Source organism: Anser cygnoides, chromosome 3, assembly GCF_040182565.1.
Source record: "Anser cygnoides isolate HZ-2024a breed goose chromosome 3, Taihu_goose_T2T_genome, whole genome shotgun sequence".
In the NCBI taxonomy this organism is placed as follows: domain Eukaryota; kingdom Metazoa; phylum Chordata; class Aves; order Anseriformes; family Anatidae; genus Anser; species Anser cygnoides.
In genome coordinates, this window is record NC_089875.1 from 68,622,953 (window position 1) to 68,635,315 (window position 12,363).

Below are 12,363 nucleotides of genomic sequence, written 5' to 3' on the forward strand. Positions count from 1 at the left end.
GCTCAGGGATGGGATGGGCATCAGTCAGCGGGTGGCGAGCAATTGCATTGTGCATCACTTGTTTCGTACACATTATTAGTAGTAGTACTGTTATCATTATTATTATTATTTTCTTTTCTGTCCTAATAAGCTGTCTTTATCTCAACCCACAGGCTTCATTTTCCTGATTCTCTCCCCCATCCCAGAGAGGGAGGGGGGAGGGTGAGCGAACGGCTGTGTGGTGCTTGGCTGCCGGCCGGGTTAAACCACAACAACCGTCCTTTTTCGTACTCACACCTTACTCTCAAGCTTTTATACCCTCCAGGGATTCCTGTAGTTTCATCTAACTATATAAATAAAACCTTACCTACATGCAGATCTTCGTGGAACTCCCTTAATATCTCATTTTATCATCAAGTAGTGAGTGCATGCAGAGAAACATGAAGTCTACCTGAACTCACTACAGAGACTGGTTTAAATACAACCAAAAACAAATAAGACAATTAAGCAACACTGCAAGATCACAGTTTACCTGATCATCCAATGCAATTGATGTCCAAATGGTGCTTGTCTGACTTTGCAAAGTCCTTTGAATGGAAAAGGTCTTGATGAATGAGTTAGATTATGTCTTGGCAACTAAGAGAGAAGGAATTTCTTCTTTACTACTAAGATTAAAACTGCATAATCCAAACCTCCAGCCCTCTTGGTGAGCAAACTAAGTAACAGACTTTGTTCCCCAAGGGCTTTCCACCAAACTGACTTGCCCTTGGTATGCTAGGGGCAAGGTTCCCTTGGTCTCCCCCCTTCCTAGAACCCCCGTGCAAGATGAAAGTGATGAGAGCAACCACAAAAGCAAACACTGAAGCAGTCAAAGTTCACAGCCCCTGCCACTCAAGCAGAGGACTACCATGGTCCATAAAATTAAGTCTGGCTTGACAGTTTTATTGGGTCAGGACTGTCGCGTTTTGCACTGCGCTGGATTCAGCTGCAAGCCTGGCTAATCTCTCTGGGTTGGCTCTCACCTTGAGCAAGGACACCTCCAGGAAGTTTCAGCTCCAGTTCACACTCTCACCAAGGAAATCAGCTGAGCAACCATGCTGAATTATTTTGCCTCTAACAATTGCTTTCTGACTACAGTACTGCTACACTTCTGCTTTTTCTGATTTGACCCTCCAACCTCAAATGTAGTTTTCTACTAGTATATAACCTTGTGCCTACTAACAACACAACAAAAAATTAGATCTGGGTTGCTACTGTCATTAAACTGCCATTTAGCATCACCTAATCTGATGGTGCACTCTTTGCAACTACAATATAATGGCTTATCCATAGCAGCCAGAGGCTCTTCGTAACGCTTAATTCTTCATGTCAAGACTTAGGTAGCAATTCCTCTGTCTGCACTGCCCAACCTGGGCATTCACTGCAAACACATTTTTAACATCTTGTATCATAATGTGGGTTCTTAATTTCCTGTTTATTTTGATTTGTCAGATGAAGCCTAGACAGGCCAATCACAAGAAATTTGCAGTCTAAGAAAGTAGAAGCAATATAAGAATTCTGATGAAGCAAGCCTGCAAGTCAAAGTATTTCTTTGAGCCATATTACACTTACTTTGCATACATGAGCATGGTGACAGCATCAGTCTCTCAATGCACAGGTGGTCTCTCAAGCCAAGTAACTGTACAGCAATATTTACACCAGCAAAAAAAAATAAACAGCAGTAAGGCACTGAGTAATTGCAAGAAACCAAAAATGAAAGCACTGTGTTCTTCATTCCTGGATGTCTCCTGGAAGTTATTTTCATTAGAAGCAAGACTAAATGACCTACTGGCTTACTGTTGGCCTTAAGATCTAAGACTGCATGTCCGTCTAAAGTCTTGCATAAGAGCAAATTCATACGGAGGTCTTTTCTTGTACGAAGTTGTAAAAAAAAAAAAAAAAAAAAAAGGAAACCTCCTTAAGCTGCCCTTGTGCTCTGAAAAAGCAGTGCTATGCACTTTGATGCCTCCCAGTAACTTATTGGCACAGTCTGCAAAACAAAGTGAAAGCACAGAGCAGACGGGTTTCCTGCCTGCCGGCCCAGCACAATTTTGTGCTTTCTGTAATGCACAGCAGTAGCAATGCAAAGGTTAACAGGCCAAAGTGTGCACATGCAGGAAAAAAAAACACAGGATCTATTCTTTTTGCCAGGTGTCCTATCACAGCAGGGGGAACAGATGGCAAAATCAGCAAAATTTGGATGCACAAAACCACTGCTCTATCAGCAGCATGTTACCTATTTGCAAAGATGACCTTCCAGAAGAGTGCTTCCCGCTAAAATCACTACCTTAACATCACTTTACATTGAAAGTAAATGTCAGTAAAAAAATTTGAGGTAAGCAACAGGTCTGATACTTCTAGGTTTGTTCTTGAAAAGGCAAATTTACAAGTGAATCAGTCATTAGAAAGTCAATTTGCAGCTGTGACAAACAAGTGAAGAGCTATTCAAGTCACGGTATCACCAATAGTATTAATGATCTTGGTAATGAAAAGCTGACGACTTTTAACAAGTGTTATCTGACACACAAGATAAATACTATTAAATATGAAAAGTCTCTTTAATTACATGTGGAGTTTAGAGGCTTGTAAAAACCAGGCAAATTGGTATGCTGCTGTCTCCCTTACCTGTCACTTGGCAGAATAATGCCATAGCTCAATTACTGCGGGCACCGCTGGTGCGCAAGCTTTGTCTCCAAACAAAATGTGGAATTGCAGGTTCTCTTTCCGAATCTTTCCATCTTTCCATTAGGAAACGGTAGGTTTAAACCAATTACAAAAACAACGCTGAGTAGTTCTGCACAACTGGGTAGTAGAGGTGACACAGGTTCCCAGCTAGCAAAGTTCCCACATTTAAAAGGTTTTAACTGTGTATTTGTTTCTCTTATCCAAGAATCTTGCAGAGTTGTCTATGCCTTTTTTTTTTTCTCTAAGACACTGATAGTCACAAAGGCATGCTGTATGTCTTTAAGGAGAGTTAAAAGGCACAGTCAGATAGTCGATTTCTGACCAGGTTTGTAATTTAGAATTCAGCAGGCTTTTGTTTCACTGCCTGTGATAAATACTCTGCTTTAAGGCTTTTAAATGCCAGCTCTGCTTTCTCCTAAAATGGTAAATGCCTGCTTAAGAAAAAAAGCCTGTCCAACCTTCACAATTCTTTACATATGTATTTTTATGCCAGCTTTTAAAGCAGCAAATAAAGGTTGAGACTTTTGATAGGAAATATGCTATCTCAATATTTCCAGTGATTTTCACAAGTTTTGGTGACTTAGGCTTAACCTACTCTTGTGAATAACAGTGACACTTCTGACTACTTTCACCCAATAGCAGAGGCACAGGAGAGAAATGTGGCTTTTCCAAAACTCCACCTCATGCTACGTATTCAATTCTATCCCATCAATGGATTTATGTAAGATGTCTCATCTTTGACCTTAAAAACCCTAACTCACATTCATACTAGTTTGGAGTATGGGGTGTAAGGCTTCTCTCAGGGGGAATCAGAAGAACCCTCCAACCAAAAAAGGATTAAAATCTAAGATGAATAATTTTCTATGCAGCATTTTCTTAAATAAATCAAAGTTCAGTTTTCATTAAATTTGACCTTTGGCCCATTTATGACTGAAAGACATATATAACAATGATTTCTCAAAAATATGACAAATACAAATTATACTAATAAGAAATATTATTTCCTATTTGTTCTTTTAAAACTTGATTTTGTCTATACTTGGTTGAAAACAAGTTCTTAGAGATAGTTGGAAGTATGGGGAGAAGGGAGGGAATGGCATAGAGAACAAATTTGTGAAATACCTTCACTTCACTTAGCAGTTGTTTGAAAATAGAAATAAAATCAAATTCTCCTCTTTGACTTCTCAAATGGCACATTAGCCATATTTCCTGTCCTGTTCATTTTCACTTCTCTGCCCCAGGCGCTGGAATTATTTTGTGGGAATCATTTAGTAGTGCTTTGAATAGCAATTTGGTGCCTTACAGGTAAGGGTCTAAGCTGACAAGAACTACCCATGCAAACTTCAGTAGGAGCTGAGACTCTGTTGAACATCACAGGACCTGACGTATTATGTTTGGTGCTGCCACTTGCTGGAGTCACATCTGGTTGCCTTCAATAGGATTATGTGGTACAGTATGAAAGACTCTGCTCCTAATTGGCAAAAGTTACAGGACCTGCTTGTGCGAAATACAGTGGTTTTCCTTTGACATGCTCCTCTCAATCACTGCTGGGAGCTGTGGACCCTCAATTCTTCCAGGAATCGCTCCACACACAGTAGGATCCAGTCCATTTGAGTTTTTTACAGTTCCAAGTGTATTATCATCACCATAGAAACAGACATAACGTGCATTTGACTTAAGAAGGAAGCATGATTAATATTTTGTAGTTCCAATTTAAAATGTTATTAACCTTTCATAATCAGAACCAGATACTCTCACATTTTGAAATGATACAGTATTTTATTAAGTTTTGAAGCTGCCTCCATTAAAATCATTGGAGGTGTTAAAGACATACTTTGTACTTTTAATGGGAACAATGTAAACTCCTAACTACCTGAGCTAACCACAGCTATACGAGTTTACGAGTTATAGTGTACAATTCCCCATGAGAACATGAGTTTCACAACTTTCTAATGCTAAAGAGACTTGTTGTATTTATTACCTTCTTCTTCCATAAGTATTTGAGAAGCCAAAGTGGGTGTTGAAAGAGGTTAGGAGTGCGTCAGAAAAAAAATAATAATAAAAAAAAAGACAGCACAAAAAGAAAACACAGTATGAAAAGGGCATACAGACTGTCAGATGATCAGAAGAAAACCAAAAGTTTAGCTTATTTGATTATGGAATTTTTATGTAATTTGTAATCCAAACCCTTGGCCACCTTTGTCCTGCCAAGCAGAACCAAACACTGTAATTCTTGGTACCTCCGGGATCAACCCCACTGGAGCAACTTGTTGAAGACACAGTATGCACCAGTGTGCCCAAACTGGCCAGCAGATCAGCGGAGCACAGTCGGCATTTACCTCGATCTCCATGCCTATGCTTTATCAAAGGCAAAACTGCCAACTCTAATGGTGCAGTATCAGAAGGAAGGTGTTCACAATGTCACCTGGGGATCTGGCCACCCTTGTTAGGTGTAATGCAACAGATGACGCACAGACTCCTGAAACAAAGTTATTTTCTCTCTCAGCAACTTGAACTGCAAAAAGAATGTATTAATGGTTCATCTGTAAAAGCTTCACACAGCAGTCAGGAACTTCCTTAGCTTTCTCTCTGCTTGTAGAACAATGTACAGTGTAAAATCTCCACATGCAACAAAACCCCCTGAACAGAGGAATATCTAATGTTCATACAGTTTTATACAGATGCATCGTAATTTACACAGTTTGTTCTATTTTACTTTTGGTACAATCCTGTCTTAGAATTACACTGTAAAGTCACAAGTAGATTCATAACTGTTAATAAATAACGAGAATATCTATAAGGTGCATTGCAAACAAAATGTGAAAAAAAAATATCTTAATACCTAAGAGTTATAAACTGCTGCAAGAATATTAAGACTTTACCTGGTAACAGCTTCACATTATGCCATCTGGGAAATAAGCCCAAATGACAGTAAATGATTCTTTTCTCATAGTCTAAAATAACTCATTGCATTTTTTGTGAAAAAGCAGCTACTGAACACAACCTTGCAAGCAACCATAGTATGCAAGCTTGCATATCAAGCAAGTTTAACATACACACAAACACATATATGAATTTATCTAACTCTATCTGTATGATATATGATGTATTTTAACATATGTGACATTGTTCTTTGTATTCACTGTCACAAGAGAGGCAAAACCATTTTTATTGCACTATAGAAAGCAAAGCAATGAAAAGTAATAATACATGCTTATTTAAATGGAGTTCCATTCAGCCCAGAACCTCTTGGTGTACCTATATGAATATTATTCTTCATTTGAGTAATATTTAGCATTCTTCCATCTATTTACATGTCAGCATCAAAACTCAGTTATTACAATCATTGGAAAGCATCCCAGGGAAACCTAGGATGTCTCATCCTTGTTTTATAGGCAGCTGAGCAGCAGAGACAGAAGTGTGTCGAATAACAGCCCAAAGGGAACGGGACAAACCAGTGCTGGAGGCAGAAACCAAATTCAGGCATAGACCTAATTGGGGTAGAAAATAAAGCATAAAATCTCAATTAATTAAAACAGCATAATTGTGGTAGTCACATATCAAGAAAGTTCTCCCCAGTGTAGGCATGGAGCAGGGGGGGGAGTTGATTTTTTTTTTTTTTTATCGCTGCAGTTTCTTTGTTTCTTTGTTTGTTTGTTATCTAGCAGAGGGCTGTACTCCAGAGTGGCCAAGTGGTTCTGTACTCAGATGTCGGAAGAATGGGTCTTGGCCCCATGCTAAAGCAGATTCTTAGGGCTTTCTGTATGCAGTGTGAATGTCCCAGATACTCAGCTACTACTCACTGCTACTGCCTTCACTCCAAATGAATAAATAAACAAAATTAACACTGAAAAGCTCCTGTTTTCCTCTCCATATAAACAAGGAAATAAAAGAGAAATCACAAAATATTTCATGGGAGGGAAAAGATCCAGGGAACTATGTTCAGAGGAAGCGTGAATTCCCAAACAGGTATTTCTCCTGACAAACCATACTACTTCTACATACTGTTGGTGCTATATCTTTCCATCAGAGAAACATGGAAGTAATAGAACTGGGAGATGCAGCCAAGTGCAGCCACCTGCAGATAGTAGGAAACCGCAAAATATTTCCTGGAGCAGCAGATGCCTGTGTTTATTAGCTTGCTGCAGAGATTGAGGAAAAACAGGAGATGGAACGCTCAAGGAGGGGAAAAAAAATGAGGAAAGATTTTGTGCTTCACTTATTGAAGGATGGAGGGATTAAATTAAGGGATGGTTAAATAAAAATGAAAGTCTGGGTTCATATGTCTTCTAGAAGGTATAAAATGTGCAGAACAAGCAGAAATGTATGGATTTTTTTTTCCTTGATTCAGGTTCACATTAATATTTCTGGTCTCAGAAATCTTATCTCTTTTTGAAAATGAGGTGCTCCTGACAGAAGGAGTTTCACGTTTTAGAAGTGTTTAGCCTAAGGGTCTGAGCTAAAGTGAATATGAATCAATAATGCCAAGTGAAACAAAGTAAATAATGAAATTAATGGAAAAACTCGTATTGAGTCTAACTCCCAGCAGACTACAGATCAGGCCATAAGGTAACAGGAACATATCCAGTAGGAAGGAAATCCTGAGAGAAAGTGTATTTAGGAAAAAAATGTTTCTACATTTCTTGGCATGACTAAGATCTATGAAAGTAATTCAGCAATTTATAACCACAATACCCCTCACGATGTTGTAATGACCTACCTCACCAAGGGCCCAGACAGTGCCAAGGCTGGTAGGAATGTGCTACATTTGGACAATAGAGCAAATTGTTACTGGAAGAGAAGTTATATGCCTTGATTTCTGTGCATACTGGCAAATAAACCTGTATTTCCTGTCAAAGAAGATTTTTAAATTTAGTTTTCAAGGTAAAAGGAAAAGAAAACATATTCAGCATGACAAATACATTAGGAGGAATGGATAGATAGCACTGCAAATACTAAGAGGTCAGACCAAACAGGTTGATTTCTTCTCAGAGTTTTCCTTAGATCAATGCCTAAAAGAGCTGAACAATTTGTAATGGCCAATTAAAAAGCAAGACAGTCATTTGAGAGAAGGTGGGCTATATGTGTCAACAGGAAAGGAAAGAAAGTGTACTGAAGGTGTAAAATTATTTCTGTCATTTAAAAAATACATCCAATTACCTCCTTCTTCCTCCACCATTCACCTTTTTCTGCTTTCCAGATCAGTGGAATTAAAGGAGCTTAGTGGGTCCCTTCGACTCCATCATTTTCTGTTTGGCCTCAGCTTTCAGAGGATCCAGAACTGCCAGGAATTTTTCTGGCCAAGAGTTATGAGCTAGGGGCTGCTTACCCTCCAGGTTTCTTAGACAAAGCAGTAAAGCACTACTAGGTCAGAGGAAAATCTGGAGCAGAACCGAGAAACAAACCCACATCTCCCCAGCCAGCATTCAGCACCATAACACAGAGACCCCACTTTTCTCACTACCTTGCTATTATCACAAAAACATAACAGGAACTAAATTTGGACAATCAATCAGTTACGCAAGCCAGGCAATCTGTCCTAGGAAAGGTATGTCCTAGGAAAGGTATGTTTTAATCACCATTTTTCCTCAGTCTCCAGGCCTGATGGCGATGGTATTGTGAATCAAGAGCTCAGACCTGGAAGAATAAAATGCAGAAAAATATACAAGTTCTTTAGTGCTATGACTTACCTGCATTTCATGGAGGGTAAAAAGTGCAATAATTGCCCTCTGCATCACTGGAAAGGTTAAGGCTTATTAGGAATGCTAAGGATGATTTCTGATTTCTAAGTGCTTGTTTTTTCCCGGTTCCTGGTATCCTGTTAAGGACCGGACAAACACTGCTGGCTGGTCACTCTTCTGAAATTATAAAGAAAAAGTGAATTCTCTCAGAATTAATCAGACACTACACACAGTACTACAATTATTCTATTGAACAAAGGTCTGGCTACAGCAAAATTTTACATGATGCAGTCAAAACTATTTTCGGTTTTTGCAAATGAGATCTAGTCACTCTCTTAGCATCAATTCTGCTGTATGGTTATGTGGAAATAGTTTTCTTCAAAACACCTAAGATCTTTGTGTTCATTTAATTTTATCCCTTCTGAAGAAGGATATTAATTCTTTGGCAAAGATCCAAAATTTTTTGTTGGTAATGAAGAATGCCCAGTGGCTGGACGAGTTCAAAGGATCCCTGTCTTTTTAATTCAGGACTGAAGAGCGTTATATCTTCTTTTGAATGCTGGGCTGTAAAACTATCTGACTGTACAGTTGTTCTAGATTTCTCATTATTTTAGGCTTCATATTATGTGTTTGTTATTTTAAATTACAGTGCTGTAATTCACACGCACTGGCATGAGAGGCAGAAACTGAAAAATCTTAATGCCTACTGCAGGTTGGTGTGCTCAAGGGAGACCAGAAAGAATAAACAAGTTGGCATTAATTCCTTGGTCAGGGATTTTTTACAGCAGGTTGGTTTAAACTTGTGTTTGCTGATGATAGATACATTAAATCACTGTGACTGGAAGCCTTGACTCAGCACCTCCCAATTTTAGGGCTCTGCTGGCCAATCTACCATGGCGCACAGAGTACTTGTGTCGGGCTGCACCTCACCTAACAACGAAAAAGCTGCTACCAGCACTCTTCCACCAGTGGGCACCAGCATAAGGACTTTGTGAATTGCGCCCCCAGAATTGTCCAGAATGACTAAAAATACAGAACTGGAACATACACAAAAAGTGGACTTCCTGCAATGCTTCTGTTAATATTTCTTTAATAAAGTTGCACTATACTCATGAACTAGTACGAAATGTCTTATAAAAGGAAAGGAAACATTAAAAGATAAAAAAAACTCCCTGTTGGAAATCCCAGAGATCCACACCTGGTATAGGAATTTCCTCTGAGATTCCCAACCCAGATGAAGGTCCACGGCCTTTTTCTTTCTCACCTGCATCTTACTGAGCCCCACCAAAATGTCTGTCTATAACCTTGCCACATGTTGCTAAGAATTTTCCATACATTTAGAGAATGAAGATATCCTGCAGCAGATACCTAGTGGCCTGCTCCAACGTTCTCCTTCCTAAAAATAGTGCTGCACGTCACAGAATAATCACAGAATGGCTGAGGTTGGAGGGAACCTCTGGAGGTCATCTGCTCCAACCCCCCTGCTCAAGCAGAGACACCTAAAGCAGGTTGTCCAGAAAGCTTTTGAGGATCTCCAAGGTGGGAAACTCCACTATCTCTCTGGGCAACCTATTCCAGTGCTTCATCACCTGCGCAGTAAGGAAGTGCTTCTTGATGCTCAGACAGAATCTGTGTTCCTGTTTGTGCCCACTGTCTCTTGTTCTGTCTTCTTTGCACCCTCCCTTCAGGTATTTATGCATATTGATAAGATCCCCCCTGAGTCCACACGGTATCTAGGCAAATGGCTATTACATTATAACAGGTGCAGCCTAAATTGTTCCATATGTATTTTCTTATGTGGTCAAGCCCATAATTCAAGAAAGTTTATACAGTCTCCCTAAATAATTGTCTCTCTAAATAACTTAAAAATTACATTTCTGACAAGTGGCTTATTTAGAGTTAGCATAAACTTTTTCCTGACAGAATAAACTGAGTGTGACAGAGATATGGAAACTTGCTCAATTAAGCCATAGAATCCCAGCTTTATTTAAACAATGCTGTCTGCAACAAGTTTTCAGTGTTTAAAAGCTGGAGAGATTGGTGAGGGGTTCAGTAAACTCCTTGTTGCTTCTGTTACTTGACCCTCGAGGAAGAAATCTGAAAAAAAAAATAACACATTTATGCAACACACCACTACACTCATTCAACAGTACGCTCTGCTTTAAAAATGGTATGGAAGAACTCAGCTGTAAATTGAGTGTCAGTGCTCTCCTGCGTTGACCACAGCAACATATTTGTCTTAGTGCTCTGACAGTCGAGCAAGCAGGCATGCATGAATGATGCTTACGGATGGCACTTGTGTATGTACTGTTTCCCGAAACTTGTTCAAGGACATGTCACCCTTGGAACAAACAATTCTTAATTCTGTCAAGTTTGGTGTCTCCATGGGTTATCTGCCAAGTAATTGTCAGTTCTCTAACCTAAAAATGTCTGGGGACAACTTCAAAGATCAATGGGAACACAGCGATATTTTGGCTTTCTCCTCTCTGCATGTTTATCTCCCTTCGGCTGCAGGTTTTTCCCACATCCCATCCCGCTTTCATACATCTATGTCTGTGCCAAACGGTGATCCAGCCATAACTTGAAGCAGTAAAAGGCAGACCTGAGCTACTTTATGCTGAGCACTGCAAGCCAAGGTGACCATGGTCAGGAATATGCACACAGACCCCAGGTGTCAGGAACATGTGTGCAAGCAGACATCCTGCATCCTGTTTTCAATCCAGAAAGGGACAACAGTCATCTGAGAGGGACCTGTAGTCCTGAATCACCAACACTTCTCCTTGGACTGACTCAGAATACAGTGGGGTATAGGTGATCCACGTGGGGGAACAAAGGGACAATGAAACATATCAGCAGGCCATAGTATTATTATGGAAGATTTGGAATTACCCTCTAATTTTAGCTGTGACTTCCTCAGTGGTCAGATGGTACGCTGTCATTTCACTTCAAGTTGGCTGCTTCCCTCACCTCACTACTGTTTTGCGGATGCAGAGAGAGGCAAAAGCACCGTGCCACAATTGTAGGCTTCCAGTGTTCAGAGTGCCATTTTAGTTATGGTAGAGGAGCAAAAATCACAAGCTTTATGCTTGTCGTAAAAAATAATATACTATTAAACATTATTAAATGCACTGCCACCCAAATATCATTTCATCTAAGTCTCCTTCTCCCAGGGAGAAACTAAGATTAGTTTGAGCCATTACTGGAAAGTGATAAAATAGCATGTGTTTTGCTCAGTTAAAATTATAGGTGATCTCTGAAGTTTCTTGCTAAGACTAGTCTCCCTGTACTATCCACTTAATTTGTCACTTTTACCCTGTCACTAACCCAGCTATGGGCTAAAGACACAGAAAAATTCCCTTTACACAGACAGGAGAGAGCTTCTCTTCTCAGCCCGGGTCCTGCTGGGGTGAGAGCAGAGGGGGAACGCCATCCTGGCAGAGAACATCGGGCTTTCCACAGCCAGCTTCTGCACCAGCCTTTCGAGGAGGAGGCCACAAAGGCAGGAGCAGAGGGCATAGTGCTGTGCCAGCCTCTGTCTGGGTACTATGAGTACTCGGGTGAAGGGGAACCTCCTCCTGTCACACCTTCCCCTTTCTTCCAGCAGCGTGCAAGCACACAGGCTAACCACAGGGTAGTTAAGCTGTAGCACACAGACAAAAACATTCACTTCATGTGCTGCTGCTGACACGTGGGCTGACAGCAAAAAAGGCATGGCTTTCTGCCTTGTTTTCTGATCTGTGGCTATAAGAAAAAAAACATGCTAACTTAATTTAGGAAAGGGGATTCTGTTCTTCCCACTGCTGCTGCTGGAAATAAAGCATTTATTGTAAAGTAGATTTATGGCATATAGGTAAAAGCAAATGTTTTTTTTGTTTGTTTTGTACTTTTTTTCTTTTTCAATGCAAGAAAACGTGTCTCTTCAACCTGGAAAAAATAAAATAAAATAAAATTTTAAAAAGTAAATCACTTGGTAGTCTCA

At 39.9% G+C, this 12,363-nt stretch overlaps 1 long non-coding RNA gene across 1 annotated transcript in view; it reads right to left on the reverse strand.

Moving 5' to 3' along the window:
- Positions 1-360: 360 nt before the first annotated feature.
- Positions 361-12,363, reverse strand: part of LOC136790458 (uncharacterized) — a 28,322-nt gene continuing 16,319 nt past the window's right edge. Inside the window, exons 2-4 of the long non-coding RNA XR_010830398.1 lie at positions 8,394-8,561; positions 7,424-7,553; positions 361-6,194 (exon numbers count right to left, since the gene is read on the reverse strand). This is a non-coding gene — a long non-coding RNA (uncharacterized lncRNA). The remainder of the gene's footprint in view (positions 6,195-7,423; positions 7,554-8,393; positions 8,562-12,363) is intronic.